Source organism: Macrobrachium rosenbergii, chromosome 16 (genome assembly GCF_040412425.1).
Source record: "Macrobrachium rosenbergii isolate ZJJX-2024 chromosome 16, ASM4041242v1, whole genome shotgun sequence".
In the NCBI taxonomy this organism is placed as follows: Eukaryota; Metazoa; Arthropoda; class Malacostraca; order Decapoda; family Palaemonidae; genus Macrobrachium; species Macrobrachium rosenbergii.
This window is the reverse complement of record NC_089756.1, coordinates 38,196,262-38,217,992: the sequence shown is the minus strand read 5'-3', so window position 1 is coordinate 38,217,992 and position 21,731 is coordinate 38,196,262. Positions and strand designations below refer to the sequence as shown.

Sequence of the window (21,731 nt, the reverse complement as noted above, 5' to 3'; positions counted from 1 at the left end):
TGACAGAAACAACAGAAGGTAATGGGAAATACACAAAAAGAAGAGACCACTGATTAAAAAAGACAAAATAAATTAACAAATAAATAAATAAACAGATAAAAATGCAAGTAACTTATTAAAATACAAGGAGAACTGTATTAGGGTAGCAATACACTGCGTCCTCGCTTGAACTTCTGAAGTTCCAATTGCACGACGTCCTCTGAAGGGAGGCTGTTCCACAGTCCAATGGTGTGAGGAATGAAGGGCCTCTGGAACCGAGATATGTGTAATTAACTGATTCATTCAAGTAATTAGGATGTGGGATTTTACGTTGTCATTTCGAAAATATGCTTTTATTTCTAACAAGTACCCGATCTTTTTTCTTCGTCTCTTCAATCTTACAGTTTTATTTCTAATAAGTATCTGTATTGGTTTCAAGTCCTGTTACCATTACTGGTACAAAGTTGTACTTTCGTCAACATTACAGTATATCTGATATAGTTTGTTTATATAGTTTTTTCTTTATCTTGGGTAAATAGGTGATAAATACATGACTTGAACGAAATGACAAATTTCAGTTTTCTGAAAAGAAAACCATTGTGCCGGCTTTGTCTGTCCGACCGCACTTTTACTCTCCGCCCTCAGATCTTAAAAACTACTGAGGCTAGAGGGCTGCAAATTGGTATGTTGATCATCCACCCTCCAATCATCAAACATACCAAATTGCAGCCCTCTAGCCTCTGTAGTTTTTGTTTTATTTAAGGTTGAATTTAGCCATAATCGTGCGTCTGGCAACGATATAGGCCAGGCCACCCCCGGGCCGTGGTTAAAGTTTCATGGGCCGCGGCTCATACAACATTATACCGAGACCACCGAAAGATTGATCTATTTTCGGTGGCCTTGATTATAAGATGTACAGAAAACTCGATTGCGCCGAAGAAATTCGGCGCATTTTTATTTGTTTATTATCAGAATGTGTCAGCCAATAAAGTGAAACAAAAATGTGTTAAAAGGATGTTAAGAAAATGATTGAAAATTGATAATTACGTGAACTTCCATAAAAATTTACATAGGTAAGTAAACACAGCACCACGTGAAAGTACACAAAACACACATGCCCAGAGAGAGAGAGAGAGAGAGAGAGAGAGAGAGAGAGAGAGAGAGAGAGAGAGAGAGAGAGAGAGAGAGTGAGATTAAAAACACATATAAATGAAAATTCATACAACTTTACATACATGCATTAACAAAGAACTATGTAAGCTCAGACAAACACATACATGGAGAGAGAGAGAGAGAGAGAGAGAGAGAGAGAGAGAGAGAGAGAGAGAGAGAGAGAGAGAGAGAGAGAAATTAAAAACACATATAAATGAAAATTCATACAACTTTACATACATGCATTAACAAAGAACTATGTAAGCTCAGACAAAACACATACATGGAGAGAGAGAGAGAGAGAGAGAGAGAGAGAGAGAGAGAGAGAGAGAGAGAGAGAGAGAGAGAGAGAGAGAGAGAAATTAAAAACGGACAAATATGTGAATCTCTATACAACTAACCTTACTGAGACAAACAGGGAACTACTCGTACATACGCGCAGGGAAAACACACATCCTCGGAGAGAGAGAGAGAGAGAGAGAGAGAGAGAGAGAGAGAGAGAGAGAGAGAGAGAGAGAGAGTAAAGGGAAGACCGCGTTGCTTATGTTCTTCTAATGATCTACACACCAGCTTGTCAGCCCGAATATTCGTCACAATTCTCACCCACACACACACACACGCACATACACACACACACACACACACTCCAAGATATTCTGCAGAATACGGTTCCAAAATATCCTTCTTGGGCGAGGCGGGGAACGCTTTAGGAAGGCCGTGGAAACGTGATGTTGATGTTACTGTTTCGATTTTAACTTGTTGTTCCTTTGTCTTCCGTCTTTATTTTTGAAAAATTAAGCTTATCTTGTCCTTTGCATAATTTTTCCCGTTATTTACTAAAATTAAGTTTTTCTTGTTCTTTCATAATTTTCCCCTTATTTACGAAATTGGGCGTTTCATGATCCTTCGCTTTACCTTATTATACGAAATCAAGCTTTTCCTGTTCTTTCATAACTTTTTCCCTGATTTACAAAAACTAAGATTTTCTTGTTCTTTGCGTTATTTTATCCCTTATTTACAAAAATTAAGCTTTTCCTGTTCTTTTCACAATTTTCCCTTTGTTTAGAAAAATTAAGCTTTTCGTGTTCTCTTATTTACCTTATTTATTTTTAAAAATCAAGCTTTTCCTGTTCTTTTAACAATTTTTTTTCCATTATTTACAAAAATTAAGCTTTTCTTGTTCCTTTCATAAATTTTCCCTTTATTAATAAAAACTAAGTTTTCCTTGTTTTTTTTTTTTCTTTATTTAAAAAAAAAGCTTTTCTTGTTCATTTAGATATTTTTCCCCTTATTTACATAAATTAACCTCCTCTTGTTCGTTTAATTATTTTTTTACATTATTTTCAAAAATTAAGCTTTTTTTATTCGTTTAATTACTATTTTTATTTACAAAAATTAAGCTTTTCGTGTTCGTTTATTCTTTTTATTTACAAAAATCAAGCTTTTCTTGTTCGTTTAATTATTATTTCCCTTATTTGCAAAAAATTAAGCTTTCCTTGTTCTTTTTATAATTTTCCCCCTTATTTACAAAAATTAAGCTTTTCTTGTTCGTTTAATTACTCTTTTTATTTACAAAAATTAAGCTTTTCGTGTTCGTTTAATTTTTCTTTTTATTTACAAAAATTAAGCTTTTCGTGTTCGTTGAAATTTTCTTTTAATTTAAAAAAATTAAGCTTAAACAGTTCAATGGTTAAACCGTTCACTGTCCACGTATTAAAACAGTTTTGATATCACGCTTTTCCATAAGGAAAAATTATAAGTTTAGCTTGCACACTCATCATAATAAGCGTGAATGCAAGTTGAATTCATTTGTATAAACACGAGCGACTTTTTTTTTTTTTTTGCACAGCCACATGACAGTTTTAACTTTCACGCTCATCGAAATAAGAGTGAGTATTCCTTGAATTCATTTGCATAAGCACAAAAAATTTTTTTTTGCATAATTACATAAAATTCTAAAGATTCCTTTCCTCTGTATCAGAAAAGGCTGTATTTTCGAGAACTCGCTATTATTCTTGTAATCGAAAGAAAAAGAGAAATGTTTATAATTATGCAACTTGATTTGAGATAATAATAATAATAATAATAATAATAATAATAATAATAATAATAATAATAATAATAATAATAATAACGACCGGGCCTCGAAAGATCTTTGGAATAAAATTTTGCGTACAGTTCTCTAAAAATTATATATGTATATATATGTGTGTATATATATATTATATATATATATATATATATATATATATATATATATATATATATATATATATATATATATATATATATATATATATATATATATATATATATATATATATATATATATATATATATATATGTATATCAGTATATATATATATATATAAATATAAATACATACATATATATATATATATATATATATATATATATGTATATATATATATATATATATATATATATATATATATATACATACATATATATATGTATATTTATATATAAACATAGATACATATATATACCTATATATCCAGCCTCACTTACTGGAAAGAGAAACGGAAAAGACTTTCAAGCACTCGAAACCCTTTCTGTCTGCATATGCCGAAGTAACCGCGTTAATCCTCCTCTTTTCAAAAAATGCTGGAAGACAAACCAGGGTGCGAAAAAGTATATATATATATATATATATATATATATATATATATATATATATATATATATATATATATATATATATATATATATAAATATATATATAAAGCTGCCGAGGCATCTATTCAAAAATTCTCCTTTTTCTTTTATGGATATATACCGACGCCATTCCCGCTCCGGAGACCCCCCCCACCCCTCCCCCATTTTTTTTTCTGGAAGATATCCACCATGATGGCACGTACCTCCAAGATATTTCCAGGTCTTCCATGCTATTCCCCACGTAATCTGGAACGGTGACGAAGAGGTATTCCAGTATTCCTAGTGAAAGGCTTTTGCAAGAAGGGGTCTGTGGTGGGGGGGGAAAGGGAGGAGGAGGAGGAGGAGGTAGGTAGAGAGAGAGAGCCAGCAAAGGACAGGGGAAGGAGGGGGACGAGGAGGGGGTGGCTGGGGAGGAGGGGGGAGGGGGGGGAATTGGAGATGACGGTGAGAGAACGGAAACTGGAAACTGGAAGAGGTGTTTGCCGCTCGGTAATAATGCAAACTGACATACGAGATATTTCCAAGATGGCGGATGGCGGAACCATGCCTTAAGTCTGGAATCCAGGAATCCTGGAAACACACCGCCACCACACGTCGCTGGAATGTCAAGCCTCTGAGAGGTTTTGGTAGGGTGAAGGTTAAGAGAGAGAGAGAGAGAGAAGAGGAGGAGGAGGAGGAGGAGGAGGAGGAGGAGGAGAGAGCGGTACTCCAGGATGAGATGGAAAGGACAAGGGAGGAGAGTGGATTCCAGCCATCTGGAATGGCACCTGGAATGCTAAGATGGAGGTCCTTAATGACTTAACACTGGATGCTATTATAGCCTGGAATACAACTATTGTTATACACTTCTGCCTCTCTCCCTCCCCCTCCCCCCCTCCGAAATAATGCCTTAATCAGAACAACTATTTGATCTCGAATGCGGCGCCTCAGCAAAATGTGATGATTTCATTAACAAAAGACACACAAAGTTTATAATAATAATAATAATAATAATAATAATAATAATAATAATAATGATAATAATGATAATAATGATAATAATAATAATAAGAATTAAAGAAGTAATGACCTTTACCTATTCTTTTATGCTAAAAGAAATACTCTCTCTCTCTCTCTCTCTCTCTCTCTCTCTCTCTCTCTCTCTCTCTCTCTCTCTCTATATATATATATATATATATATATATATATATATATATATATATATATATATATATTATTTATATATGTACATATATGTACACACACACACATATATACATATATATATTTAAATGTTACAATGATAGATAAACCTTTATCATTTATGAAGAGGAGAGGCATCATATAATTGTAATGACAGACAATAACTGACAATATCACTATTAGATATTTGGCTGTTAAGTATTTCATAATGATAATTATTCTAGCTTATGAAATGCCCTGACAATATACAGTATGCTCTAATTAAAGGTAAATTAGGAGGCTGAAATTACGTAGCGAGAGTCGTCCTGGAAACCAAGTCCTTCTGGGAACCAAGTCCATTTGGAAACCAAGTCCCTCTGGAAACCAAGTCCTTCTGGAAACCAAGTCCCTCTGGAAACCAAGTCCTTCTGGAAACCAAGTCCTACTGGAAACCAAGTCATTTTAGAAACCAAGTCCTTCTAGAAACCAAGTCCATTTGGAAACCAAGTCCTTCTAGAAACCAAGTCCATTTGGAAATCAAGTCCTTCTAGAAACCAAGTCCATTTTGAAATCAAGTCCTAGAAACCAAGTCCATTTGGAAATCAAGTCCTTCTAGAAACCAAGTCCATTTGGAAATCAAGTCCTTCTAGAAACCAAGTCCATTTGGAAACCAAGTCCTTCTAGAAACCAAGTCCATTTGGAAACCAAGTCCTTCTAGAAACCAAGTCTATTTGGAAATCAAGTCCTTCCAGAAACCAAGTCCATTTGGTAACCAAGTCCTTCTGGAAACCAAGTCCTACTAGAAACCAAGTCTTTCTGGAAACCAAGTCCATCTAGAAACCACTGACTTCTAGAAACCACGTCCTTCTAGGAACCAAGCCCTTCCAGAAACCAAGTCCATCTAGGAACCAAATTCTTCTAAAAATTACGCCCTTCTAGGTACCAAGTCCTTCTAGAAACCAAGAGTCTCTGGACACCAAGTTTCTAGAAGATTCCTTCTAGAAACCAACTACTAGAAACAAAAACCATCTAGAAACCAAACTCTTCGAGAAACCAAGTCCTACTAGTAACCAAGTCCTGGAAACCAAGTCCATCTAGAAACAAATGACACTTCTAGAAACCAAGCCCTTCTAGAAACCGAGTCCATCTAGGAACCAAATTCTTCAAGAAACCAAGTCCTACTAGAAATCAAGTCCATCTAGAAATAAAGTCCTTCTAGGAACCAAGTCCTTCTAGAAACCAAGATTATCTGAACACCAAGTTTCTAGAAGGGTCCTTCTAGAAAACAAGTCCTTCTAGAAACCAACTCCTAGAAATAAAGTCCATCTAGAAACCAAGCTCTTCTAGGAACCAAATCCTTCTTGAAACAAGTCCTTCTAGAAACCAAGTCCTTCTAGAAACCAGTCCTTCTAGAAACCAAGTCCTTCTAGGAACCAAGTCCATCTAGATGTCAATTCCTACTAGAAACCAGGGTCATCTAGAAACCAAGTCCTTCTAGAAACCAATGCCTTCTAGAAACAGGTTCCTCTATAAACCAAATCCATCTCTAGAAACAAAGTCCATCTCCAAAACCAAGTCATTCTGGAAACCAAGTTCTTCTAGAAACTAAGTCCTTCTAGAAACAAGTTCCTCTATAAACCAAATCCCTCTAGGAACCAAGTCCTTCTAGAAACCGAATCCTTACAGAAACCACGTCCACCTAGAAAACAAATCCTTCCAGAAACCGATCCCATCTAGAAACCAAAACCTTCTATAAACCAGATCCCTCTAGAAACCTAGTTATCTCGTTTGCCCTGCAACGACAAGACTCCTACAATCACCTTAACCTACTTTGACCTGAAGGTCTCTAATATCTAAAAGACCTTTTAAATATTAATATTCAAAACTAACAATGTCAATTACGATGACGGAAGCATTATTTGGATAATAACGCCAATATAACTGTAATTAGCGTTTGATACTGCTGACGATATACAATGTATTGTTCATAAAAAAATTAAAACTTATAAGAAATTTACATTAGACTGTGAAAATTTATCTCGTTTCACCACACTGTTGTGAGATCTGTTCATAACCCACGTTAGCCATAAGGATGCGAACTAAAGGAAGAGCCAGTGCTGGCATAAGGCCAGCTTAAACCCTGATTAACTACAAGAACAGTGGGCTAAAACACTTGTATTTACAGCTGGTTATGAAATTTGACGGGAAAATATTGTGATCTATTATTGACAAAAGGAAGCAGAATAGACACTCACACGGCTAAAACTGAGAGAGAGAGAGAGAGAGAGAGAGAGAGAGAGAGAGAGAGAGAGAGAGAGAGAGAGAGAGAGAGAGAGAGAGAGAGAGAGAGAGAGAGAGAGAGAGAGGTTAGTCATCCCTGTTCCCCGTGTCAGGTGGAGGATAATTACATTCAATTTGCCGGATTACCGAGAGGAGGGAAGACCCACCGAATTAGGGGGAAAGGGAGGGGGGAGGGAAGACGGAAAGGGATAGATGGACAGAGAGAGAAGAAGGAGTGAGAGACAGACAGACAGACAGATAGACAGACAATAAGGGAGCACTTATCGTGCAAGAGATTCCCTGCGAGACGGAGGTTGAAATGGAGACAAATTTGAATTTAGGTTAAGATTTCATTAGTTTATTTTTTTGTAATTAAAAATGTGATAATATGTCTATCTACCTATCTATCTATATAACAATCTATATATATATATATATATATATATATATATATATATATATATATATACATGTGTGTGTGTAATTAAACATATTATCAGATAAACAGTGTGTATATTAATTGCATCCCTAAAAGAAAATAAACTTTTGAATCCCCAGTCATTGAAATGATGAAGAAAAAATCCGGTATTGTCGGTGAATGACTGCAAATACGTGAGAGAAAGAGAGAGAGAGAGAGAGAGAGAGAGAGAGAGAGAGAGAGAGAGAGAGAGAGAGAGAGAGAGAGAGACTCAGACTCAATACATTGCAAGAGAGATAAGAGGAAACCCATAATGACAGAGAGAGAGAGAGAGAGAGAGAGAGAGAGAGAGAGAGAGAGAGAGAGAGAGAGAGAAACTTGCAACAGATATACAAGAGAGAAAAGGAGAGGAAATTCATAACACGAGAGAGAGAGAGAGAGAGAGAGAGAGAGAGAGAGAGAGAGAGAGAGAGAGAGAGAGACCGCGTAAAGCCGAAAAAAATGAATACGACGTGATTTTCCTTCATGATGCTTATTGAGACAAAAAAAGTAAAAAAAAAAAAAAAGAGGGAACTTGATTCAAAATCCCTATTTCCTTCGGAGAACAAATAGGGGGAAACAGAATTCTATTTTGCCGAGCGGCTGAAGAATAGAAATCTCTCGCTCCTTTAAAATATTTTTCTGGTCTAAAGCCTACGATGTTGTTTTTCTGTTTGTTTCCATATATTCCTATTTTTTTTTGTTTCTATTTATTTCTATTTTTCATACTTATTTTTCGTGTCTTTTTGTTTCTATTTATTCCTATTTTTCATACATCTTTTTTGTCTTTTTGTTTCTATCTATTTCTATTTTTCCTACTTATTTTCTGTCTTTTGTTTCTATTTATTTCTATTTATTTTAATTCACGTTTTCGTTTCTACTTATTTCTGTTCATTCCTATTTATTTGTTGTTTTTTTCGTTTCTGTTTATTTATTCCTATTCATTTTTTGTCTCTTTTTGTTTCTATTTATTTCATTTATTCCAATTCATGTTTTCGTTTCTACTTATTTCTGTTTATTCGTATTTATTTTTTTTGTCCCTTTTCGTTTCTATTTATGTCCATTCATTTTTGTCTTTCTGTTTCTATTTAATTCCGCTTATTCCCAGTTATTTTTTTGTCTCTTTTTGTTTCTATTTATTTCTATTTATTCCAACTTATTTTCTTGTCTTTTTTTGTTTCTATTTATTCCTATGTATCATTACTGTGGTTTTTCCTCTTCCTGTTTCTACTTATTCCTATGTATTATTCCTGTTTGTTTTCGTCTCTTTTTATTTCTATTATTACTGTTCGTTTTTGCCTCTTTCTGTTTCTACTTATTCCTGTGTATTATTCCTGTTTGTCTTTGCCTCTTTCTGTTCCTACTTATTCCTATGTATTATTCCTGTTTGTTTTTAGTCTCTTTTTATTGATATTTATTCATATTTATTATTCCTATGTATTATTCCTGTTTGCTTTCGTCTCTTTTTGTTTCTGTTTATTCCTATATATTATGTCTGTATTTCATTCTTTTTTCTCCAGTGGCAAAATCTGCTAAGTTATTAAAATGAGCTTCAAAAAAATGATGCCAAATAGGAGTTGGGATACTTTGATACCAAAAAAGTTATACAAAATCCTAAATCTCTATTATAACTACTACTACTCTACCGCTATAACTGCTATTGGTAACAATGACAGTAAGCGGTATTATAAAAACCTAGAAAGTCCTCGATTTTTGTTTATAACGAAACATCCCGTAGGGCGGGTGGGTTAGTGCTGTCAGTGCACCTCAGGTGGTGCACTGTAGGCATTAGTTAAGGGTCTTTGTAGCGTCCCTTCTGCCCCTAGCTGCAACCTCTTTCATTCCTTTTACTGTACCTCCGTTCATATTCTCTTTCTTCCATCTGACTTTCCACCCTCCTGACCATTTTTATTGTTTCAACATTATCCTCATCGCTGGATAACCTTACAGGTCTCAGCACTTGGCCTTTAACCTGTATTTTATATATATTCCAATTTGCCTCTAAAAGACTCTGAGCGCTTATCAGCAGAAAGCAATTAAGAATACTGGTTGCAAAAAAATAGGTGCATACATATTATGCAAGAATATTTTCTAGTTCGTTACGGATTCTATTTACTTCTGAAATGAGTGTAGCTATGCTTTACTACTTCGAGATGTTCTAATATATATATATATATATATATATATATATATATATATATATGTATATGATATATATATATATATATATATATATATATATATATATATATATATATATATATATATTAGAGAGAGAGAGAGAGGGAGAGAGAGAGTCACAGTCAAATACTGAACTCCATTAAAAATGGTTATTACATACATTTCAGCGTTAAATTTATACATAACTGTTCCTTCTACGGAGAAGTAAAACCGTTCACATTGTTATTAAAAGACGGTACATAACAACTGGGAGAGAGAGAGAGAGAGAGAGAGAGAGAGAGAGAGAGAGAGAGAGAGAGAGAGAGAGAGAGAGAGAGAGAGTGTGTCTCCTTCTCAGACACAAATGTATATCCTGGACCTCCACCTTCCGGGATATCATCTGGAAGATAATCTCGTGGTACCTCCGAGGAAATGAATCCACCACGTAGATATGAATACGTAATCTCCTTACAGCAGGACGTAGACTTTACCTGGAGAGAGATACGTCGTAGTGTCGTCAATTCAGGCAAAACTGTTTAGACTTGGCATTCAAACGAGAGATAAACTTCCTTTAAGAGGTGTAACAGAGTACCGAGACCTTTCCCCGAAAGAAGCGGGACGCCATATTTTAAAAACTAACCATAGAATTTTCTTGAAGTTAATTTCATTACGTTTCCCACGCCCAAATTACTGTAATGTTTTTAACCTGACCTAACAACCAAACCTTAATCTAACCTAACCTAACGTAACCTTAACCTAACCTAACCTTGAAGAGTTAGAGGAATTTATTTCTGGTGATAGAAATTCATTTCTCGCTATAATGTGGTTCGGATTCCACAATAAGCTGTAGGTCCCGTTGCTAAGTAACCAATTGGTTCTTAGCCACGTAAAATAAGTGTAATCCTTCGGGCCAGCCCTAGGAGAGCTGTTAATCAGCTCAGTGGTCTGGTAAAACTAAGCTATACTTACCTAACCTAACCTAACCTTAACCTAACCTAACCTAACCTTAACCTTAACCTAACCTAACTTAACCTAACCTAACCTTAATCTAAGGTAACCTAACCTAACCTTAACCTAACGTAACCTAACCCTAACCTAACCTAACCTGAGCGCATGGCAAAAAAAAAAAAAAAAAAAAACGGGCTGGAGCAATACTCGCATACATCTCAGGAATTTACTTCCCGGTGCTTGACTGGAATGTAATATTTACTGGAATGTAAAATTTAGGCTAAGGGCCAAGTGCTGGGACCTGTGATGAGGTCATTCTGAACTGAAAGGAAAATTGAGAGTAAAGGAGTTTTGACAGGTGTAACAGGAGGAAGACCTCGCAGTTGCACTATGAAACTATTGTTAGGAGAGGGTGGAAAGTAAGATGGAAGAAAGAGATTATGAGCGGAGGTACAGTTAAAGGAATGGAAGAGATTGCAGGCAGCTAGGGACCGAAAGGACGCTGCAAAGAACCTTAAGTAACGCCTACAGTGCACCGCGTGAGGTGCACTGATGGCACTAACCCCCCTACGGACCTTAATTCTCTATTAAATGAGAGATAAAAGCGAGATAATCTACACCCCTCTTTAACATTTCAGTCTACATATGGGGATAACATTTCAGTCTATCTGGATAACATTTCAGTCTAAATAGGGGGATAACATTTCAGTCTAAATAGGGGGATAACATTTCAGTCTAAATGGATGGATAACATTTCAGTCTAAATAGGGGATAACATTTCAGTCTAAATTGGGGGATAACATTTCAGTCTAAATAGGGGAATAACATTTCAGTCTAAATAGGGGGATAACATCTCAGTCTAAATACGGGGATAACATTTTAGTCTAAAATAGGAGGATAACATTTCAGTCTAAATAGGGGGATAACGTTTTCAGTCTAAGTAGGGGGATAACATTTCAGTCTAAATAGGGGGATAACATTTTCAGTCTAAGTAGGGGGATAACATTTCAGTCTAAATAGGGGGATAACATTTCAGTCTAAATAGGGGATCTAACTGGCTTGAAATTTGGTCAGAGGGTCTAACCCCCCTCATTACGTATTCTTTGAAACCCATGCGACTTGAAATATCTTGGGCTAACGTGGGTGAACCAACAAGAGCTCACACTTGGTCAGGAGGTCTGCCCCCCACTCTAAATATTCCAGTTTCTACAACTCATGTACTCGTTAATGTCTATTTCCGTCCATTTTTTTTTTCTTTTTGATAAGTGCGATCTCTTCTCTCTGAATTTTCCTTTACCTTCTCGTCATAATGAGCACCATAATATTCTTTGGAAGCTTGAATTTCAAGTTAATGGCCCCTTTGGTGGGCTTGTTCCATATGAATATGGTTCATCTCCTGAATAATAATAATAATAATAATAATAATAATAATAATAATAATAATAATAATAATAATAATAATAATAATAATAGTTCCTGACAGTGTTATCAGGACTTCTGTGGGTTCCAGAAGAATAATTCTGTCTACTGTTCAATTGTTCATTCCGTTCCCTTCATTTCCATTCAATTTGTTTTTTTTTGTATTTTTTTTTACGGGCCTGGGCTAGAAAAAGGGGCATTTGGTTAACCATCCCTTCGTCCCTGTTAAATTTTCATTCATGTAGAAACATTAACGAAAAATTAACAGCCTACCTACAGACACACAGGCTTGATCTGTCTTTTACAGCCATTCACAACCTCAGTGGTATAAATGACCGGCTAAAACGTACATTACTACGTTCCTCTGGTACGTTCAGTTTCCACAAAGTAAATAATCTATTAATATTGACTGGGGAAAGTTTGGAAGGTCCCCAAACCACCCAAAATCCATAGAAATAAAAGACCATAGAATGCCATTACGAACGGCCATGTTGAGTCAACTTTCGAGACACGCAATTCTAAAATAAAAAAACCCACCGTAATTACAGCAGTAGTTAAGTAGTCATCGGACTGTTATCAACAGCGTTCATTTTTATTTACGTCTGTTATATACATGACGTAATTCCTTTCGATTACGTCTCGTGATTTTAAATTACAATGACGCAATTACATAGATATTCTAGTATGCCTCTGTCAAAACATTTCGCTAATTAGTGGATTTAAATACCGAGAATTATTATTTACTTAAAATAAAATTCTCGTACGGCGCGCTGATTCATATACGTCTATTGTCATTTAAATAAATACTGCGCTATCAAATGGGTTTCATATGTGCCCATTTGATGGCGCGGTATTTATTATTATTATTATTATTATACCCAGCAAACAACAATTGCAATTTATACCTTGCAATCTGAATCTGTTTCATGTACATGATCACTGAATTTTTGAACGTGTCACGTTTTGTAATTATTACAGCTATTAACAGTTAACAGCTGTGAATAACGCTTTGTTTCTGCGTAATTGGATTCACTGAATTTGGTTCGCATGCTTTATATATACATAATATATATATATATATATATATATATATTATATAAATATATATATATATATATATATATATATATATATATATATATATATATATATATATATATATATATATATATATATATATATAATATATATATATATATATATATATATATATATATATATATATATATATATATATATATATATATATATATATATATATATATATATATATATATATATATATATATATATAATATATATATATATATATATATATATATATATATATATATTTTTTTTTTTTTTTAATGGTTCACAGGCTGAACTTCAGTGACGAATGAAAGAGAAAATTACGAATGCTCATTTAAGGAAGCCGTAATTAACGAAGGCATGGATAAAAATGTAAAAGGGTTCCTTTGAAGGATATTGGTGTACTCCCACAGGACTCCTCTGAGGGATATTGGTAGATTCCCATTAGACTTCTTCAAAAGATATTGGTAACTTCCCATAAGACTCTTCTGAGATATATCGGTGGATTCCCATTGAACTCCTCCAAAGGATACTGGCAGATTCCCATAGGACTCCTCTGAAGGATATCGGTAGATTCCTTCGAACTCCTCCAAAGGATATTGTTAGATTTCAATAGGACTCCTCTGGAGGATACCGGTAGATTCCCACTGAACTCCTTCAAAGGATGTTGTTAGATTTCCATAGGACTCCTCTGAACGATATCAGTGGAGTTCTATAAGACTCCTCCAAAAGTTTATTGGTAGACCCTATCTGACGCTTCTAAAGGATATCAGTAAACTTAATAGGACTCCTCAAAAGGATACTGGTACACAGCCGCAAGACTCCTCCAAAGGATATCAGTAGATTCCCATATGAGGCGAAAACTGAAGCAAGGTAAAGTTAAAGGAGCCGGTCAGCAAAGAGAGCGGATGAGATTTAAAAGGCAGAAAGTATTACAGCTGGAGGCAGAATGGAAGCTGCTACGATCCTACAGTATACCTTAAAAGGGACAAGCGCCCCCCACCACGCCCTAGTCAATGATATTAAAGGATATCATGACTTATGATTTCGGTGTAACGAAAAACAATAAAAATCCCTATTCAGATGAAAATCTTCTAAATTTACAAAATAAGCCTCAATGAAAATCACTGCGCTTTCCAGACAGCTTACATCCTTCTTCAACGGGAGCCGAAGTGATTTGCGTACGCGGTCAGCTTATTTACATACTAATTACGCCGGGAATGATCCCGATATAATTGCGGGATTTCGGTATTTGCGGCGTGAGATTCGGTCAAAAGGAACATCAAATTCATGAGCTGTTCTGACGAAAACATTGGAAAGAGTTCGACTACGCTAGAATTCTGTGGACTCTGACATTGTATACGAAAATCAACTTCTGGCAAAAGTTTAGTGGGTACCCACTAGAAAATAATACAATTAGTTTGTTTACTGTTATGCTTTATGATTAATCTAGACATTCAGGCTATAATCACTGACAAAACCTAGGCCTAAGAGAGTACATTTACTTTTGAAGAACCTACTGACATGGAGAATGATTGTCAACATTCATTGTATCATGAAGGAGACGAAGAGCCTTTCTATAATACAAGGTTGCATTCACACTTCTGTAAAAAATGTCACAAACACACGTTGGCAATTTGTCGCATACATATCAAAAATAGGTCGACAACACGTCGATGACTCGAAGTGGAGAAAGACTCTTTGGCATATGCTGGATTATTGCCATGGTTTGGACTACTGGTAAGTTGTTGACTTGTAATCAACAAGTTTGCAACATATATGCAATAAGTTATCAACATGTTTGCAAAATATGTGTGATAGGTTATCAGCATGTTTGCAACACAGTACGATAAGTTATCAACATGTCTGCAACATGTGTGCAATAAGTTATCAACATGCTTGTGACATATGCGCAATAAGTTATCAACATGTTTGCGACATATGTGCAATAAGTTATCAATATGTCTGCGACATATGTATGATAAATTATCAACATGTTTACAACATGTGCAATAAGTTATCAACATGTTTGCAACGTGTGCAATGTTTTCAACATGTTTTCGACATATGTGCAGTAAGTTATCAACATGTTTTTGACATACGTTCGATAGGTTATCAACATGTTTGCGAAATATGCGCGATAAGTTATCAGCATGTTTGCAACATATGCGCGATAAGTCATCAACATGTTCATGGCATGTCTTACTGGTGTTGGCGCACCCTAAGGGCACAGAGTTTCGAAATCGCAGATTCAAAAAACTTGCTGAAGCCAGTGAGCGTGACGTCAGCGCGACGTGATGGATGTTGCCATTATTTTACAATGAATTTTTTTTTTTAGCTTTCCCCGGATGACTCAGATAAACTGATTTTCAGAACTATATATTTTTTTTTTTACATTTTGGCTCCAGTTGAGAGCGGATTACCTCATGAACTATTGAACTTTGTCTTCATTATGCAAAGCAACTTTGCTCTCTCAAGATCGAGGAATATACTCGTAATTGGATTATAACTTATTATTATTATTATTATTATTCAGAAGATGAACCCTACTGATACGAAACCAGCCCACCAAAAGGGCCACTGACCTGAAATTCAAGTCTCCAAAGAATATGGCGGTCATTAGGAAGTGAGATAGAGTAAAGGTGTGGGGCTAGCAACTGCATCCTTTAATGTCAGCTAAGAAAACCCGGAAGGTTGTACCAATATATATATATATATGTATATATAAACAAATATGTATATATATAATATATATCTACATATATTCATACAACCTTCCGGTTTTTCATAGTAGACTTTAAAGGGTGCGGTTGCTAGCCCCACGCCTTTACTCTCTCTTACTTCCTAATGACCACCACATATATATTTACACATACATACATATATATATTATATATACATATGTATGTATGTATGTATATGTACGTGCGCGCATGCGAGCGCGCGCTTCCAAAGACCACCCTAGTACGTATTCCATCTACATACATACATAGGCGAACGTAGAGGCATCCCCCGAAACACACCATCTTGAAGTCATCGAGTGAGACATGTTACAAATATGTGTTGGTCGCATTTACATATCCCATTACAAGTTGTTGCCTCAGGCTTTAGAAGACGAGAGAGAGAGAGACACACAGAGGAACGAGAGGAAAGAAAGAGAGAAAGAAAGAGAGAGAGAGGGAGAAAGAAAAAGGGGAGGGGATGAGGAGGAGGCGGAGGAGGAGGAGGAGGAGAAGAAAAATAATCGCCCCCTCACCAAAAAAAAGAAAGAAAAAAAAAAAAAACAACACACCAGAGCTGTTGCTTAGGTTTCTGCGCTTGTTGTGGTTGTTTTTCCTTTCGGCAGGGCGAGGATGAAGGAAGGGGAAGAAGCGAAGGAAGACTTAGGAATACAAAAAAAAGGTGGACGATGGAATGGGTGAGAATGGGAAGTGGAGGTTGGAGAAGAGGATGAAGGAGGGAAGGAAAGAACACAGATATATAAGAAGTGGATGATGGAATGGGTGGATGATGGCATGGGTGAATGATGGAATACGTTAAAGATGGAATGGGTGGACGATGGAATGGGAAGATGATGGAATGGGTGGATGATGGAATGGGTGAATGATGGAATGGGTGAAAATAGGAAGGGAACGTTGGAGAAGATGATGAAGGAGGGAAGGAAAGAGAGGAGGTAGTCGGAATGCAAAAAGGGGTTGATGATGGAATGGGTGAATGATGGAAGGAATGGATGATGGAATGGGTGGGTGATGGAAGGAATGGATGATGGAATGGGTGGGTGATGGAATGGGTGAATGATGGAAGGAATGGATGATGGAATGGGTGGGTGATGGAATGGGTGAATGATGGATGGAATGGGTGGGTGATGGAATGGGTGAATGATGGAAGGAATGGATGATGGAATGGGTGGGTGATGGAAGGAATGGATGATGGAATGGGTGGGTGATGGAAGGAATGGATGATGGAATGGGTGGGTGATGGAAGGAATGGATGATGGAATGGGTGGGTGATGGAATGGGTGAATGATGGAAGGAATGGATGATGGAATGGGTGGGTGATGGAATAATATATTTATAATAATTGTTGTGATTTTAGCCAGTTCATACCATTTAATCAATTGCTGAATCAACATCTCACTGTTGTAAAAATCGAAGTATTTTTCTTAACCATTCGAATATCAATAAATCCATCACTTCATTTTAACCATAAAACAAAATTCGCCACTCCATTGTATTTCTCTGCCCGATGCAATTCTGATAAGAGCAGCCACTTCTTCCGGAGAAGTACCCAGTCTATGAAACCATTTATTATTATTATTATTATTATTATTATTATTATTATTATTATTATTATTATTATTATTATTATTATTCACTAGATGAAACCCATTCATATGGAACAAGCCCACAAAAGGGGTCACTGACTTGAAATTCAAGCTTCCAAGGAATACTGTCTTCGTTAGGAAGAAGTAAGAGGAAGTAAAGAGAAATACAGAAAGAAGATATCTCACTTATTACACGAAAATAATAATAATAATAAAAAATTAATAAATAGATAAAAATATATTAAAATACAAGAAGAATAGTATTAGGGTAACAATGCAATGCATTTTCGCTTGAACTTCTGAAGTCCCAATTACCACAACCCCCTGCCCCCTCAAAAAAACACCTATCGCTTATTAAAAATTGAATTAATAAATAGATAAAAATGTATTAAAATGCAAGAAGGATAGTATTAGGGTAGGAATGCAATGCATTTTGGCTTGAACTTCTGAAGTTTCAATTAACCCCCCCAAAAAAATATAACTTACTAAAAAATAAATTAAATAGATAAAAATATATCAAAATTCAAGAAGAATTGTATTAGGGTCGGAATGCAATGCATTTTCGCTTGAACTTCTGAAGTTCCAATTACCCCTCCCCGCCCGCCCCCAAAAAAAAAGTGTCCAAAGAAATATTCGCTCCAATATCCAATAACCCAAATTTCCACATATCCAATTATTGGGGACTGAACTCCGCGTACTACTCGCGTCCACGAGGAAAGACAATTATTTATTGATTGCTTTCAATTCTTCCCGCAGCGAAAATAGACTGGAATTGACGTTTCAAAGAGAGAGGAATATTTGGCAGAAGATTCAATAAGTATTTGAATATTGCTCTACTGAAGTTTTCATAAACAAAAGAATATTGCTTGACTGAGGTTTCCATAAGTGTGTTAATATTGTTCGAAAGACCACAGGTATTCTTTAACATCCAGATTTTAGTTTAAAATCACCTTTTGAAGATTTTTCCTCTAGCGATAATATTGACTTTTAGTTTTCTGTAAAAGAAAACTATTGTGCCGGCTTTGTCCGTCCATCCGCACTTTATTCTGTCCGCCTTCAGATCTTAAAAACTACTGAGGCTAGAGGGCTGCAAATTAATATGTTGATCATCCACCCTCCAATCATCAAACATACCAAATTGCAGCCCGCTAGCCTCAGAAGTTTTTATTTTATTTAAGGCTAAATTTAGCCATGATCGTGCGTCTGGCAACGATATAGGACAGGCCACCACCGGACCCTGATTAAAGATTCATGGGCCGCGGCTCATGTAGCATTATACCGAGACCACCGAAAGATAGATCTATTTTCGGCGGCCGTGATTATACGGTGTACAGAAAACTCGATTGCGCCGAAGAAACTTCGGCACATTTATTTACTTTTTCAATAAACTTTAAGGTGCCACCACACCTTCAGATTTACATAAAAAAAAAAATTTATGTAACCGTACAATCTCTGACATTTGCAAAAATCTTCGAAGTAGATTCCTTAAGTATAAAATAAGTATTGATGACAAGGCGGATTTATTATTATTATTATTATTATTATTATTATTATTATTATTATTATTATTATTATTATTATTATTATTATTATTATTATTATTATTATTATTATTATTATTATCATCGGATTTTATGTACCTACAATTTTTGACATTTGCAAAAACACTGAAGTAGTAATGATTACAAGGAGAACTTATTATTATTATTATTATTATTATTATTAATATTATTATTATTATTATTATTATTATTATTATTCTTATATTTATGTAACTTTCAATTTTTTAACATTTGCAAAAAATCATTTAAGTAGATGTATAACAGGTAATGATTAAAAGAGGATTTATATTAATAATAAAAGCAACTAATAACAAAGACTAAAACAAACTTCCGGAGAATAATAATAATAAAGACTAATAATAATAATAATAATAATTAGAGAGCAACAGATTATTAAATTATTATTATTATTATTATTATTATTATTATTATTATTGATTATTATTATTATTAATTATTATCATCGATACTATTCTTTGAAGATCTCAACCAGTGTCAAACATTTCATTGGCATATATTAATAATATTAAAGAAGAAACAATACTAAACTTAAAAAAACCCGCTAAGTCACAAAGCACAATTTAATGACGCACTCGAAAGACATAAAAGAGAATTAAAAAGTAATAATAAAAAGCAACTAGGAGCGACAAAGACTACAAACAAAGACTTCCGGAGAGAGACCTGGTCTTCTCAAAGACTCTCCCGAAGACTTAATGTAAATACAAGTGAGACGGGAAGGAGAGACAATGAGAGAGGAACAGCGGAGAATGAAAGAGAAGAACGAGTGAGAGTATGAGATTATGAGGGTTGAGAATGATGTTGGAAGGAATAAGATGGCAAATGATATCTGGGAAGTCTTTTGAAGAGTAGGTTAAGAATGAGTCAAGAATATTCAAGGATATTAATGTTCAGCTATCAGGAAGACTTTAAAGAATAGGAGAAGAAGAAGCCAAGAATATTAATGTTCAGCGATCAGAAGGACTGAAGAATATGATAAGAAGTAAAGAATATTATTGTTCAATGATCTGGAGACTTTGAAGAATAGGATAAGAATGATTCAAGAATATTATTCTTCAGCGATAATGAAGACTTTGAAGAATAGGATAAGAAGGGGTCAAGAATATCATTGTTCAAGGATCAGGAAGATTTTGAAGAATAGGATAAGAATGAGTGAAGAATATTACTGTTCAAAAATCATGAAGATTTTGAAGAATAGGATAAGAATGATTCAAGAATATTATTATTCAAAAATCAGGAAGACTTTGAAGAAGAGGATAAGATGAAGTCAAGAATATTATTGTTCAGAGCTCAGGAAGATTTTGAAGAACAGGAGAAGAAGAAGTAAAGAATATTATTCTTCAGCAATCACAAAGTCTTTGAAGAATAAGATAAGAATGATTCAAGAATATTATTGTTCAAGTAACTGAGGGCAAAAAAAGGAATAAAATACGAATAAAAATAAAAAATGTAATAAAACGAAATCAAAATAACCATTACTTGCAAAAAAGAAAATACGAATGAAAATAAGAAAATACAAAAACGAAATTAAAATAATACTTTAATCATGGAAAGAAAACAAATAAAAAATAGCAAACAAACTAAAATAATCCTTTCATTGTGGAAAGAAAATAATTAATATAAAAAATAAAAAGGAAATTAAAATACTTTAATTGTGGAAGGAACATAAATCAATATAAGAGATAGAAAAAGAAATATTAAATAATCCTTTAATTATGGAAAGAAAATAAATTAAAATGAAAAATAAAAAGGAAATTAAAATCATCCTTCAATTGTGGAAAGAAAATTAGTTAAAATAAAAAATGAAAAACAAAATTAAAATAATACTTTAATTTTGAAAAGAAAACAAATAAAAAGAAAGAGTAAAAACGAAATTAAAATAATCCCTCAATTGAGGAAAGAAAATTAATTAAAAGTAAAAAAAAAAAGAAATTAAAATAATCTTTCAAAGGTGGAAAGAAAATTAATGAATAAGAAAAATAAAAAAATCGAAATCACAATAACCAATCAATTTGGGAAAGGAAAATAAATAAAAATAAAAAAAAAAAAGACAAAATCAAAATACTCCGTTAAGTGTGTAAAGAAAATATTTTGAAATAAAAAGTGGATAAAAATCCATTAACTGAAGATAAAGAAAGGAATTAAACAAGCACGAAAATAGAAAATAAAAAAAACGAAATCAAAAGACGCCAATTAACTGTGGAAAGGAGAAAAATTTTAAAAGAATGAAAAAAGCAGTGTAAATAATCCTTCAATTGTGGGAAAAAATAATCTATTACATGTGGGAAGAAAATTAAAATAAAAAAAAATAAAAAGAAAATAAATAAAAGTAAAAATGTAAAAAACGAAAATAAATTAAAATAAAAACTAGAAAAAATAGTTTAAAAGAATCCACTAATTGTAGAAGGGAAACAAATCAAAAGATTCTAAAAAAAAAAAAAAAACCTCCGGCAAAAGAAGAAGAAGAAGAATAAGAAGAAAAAGAAGAAGATGCTGGAAACGAAACATCTTCTTCTTCTTC

At 34.2% G+C, this 21,731-nt stretch overlaps 1 long non-coding RNA gene across 1 annotated transcript in view; it reads right to left on the bottom strand.

Moving 5' to 3' along the window:
* The window catches only part of LOC136847029 (uncharacterized), a 247,940-nt gene that overhangs the window by 1,195 nt on the left and 225,014 nt on the right, over positions 1–21,731 (bottom strand). The gene's annotated exons all lie outside the window — the stretch shown is intronic.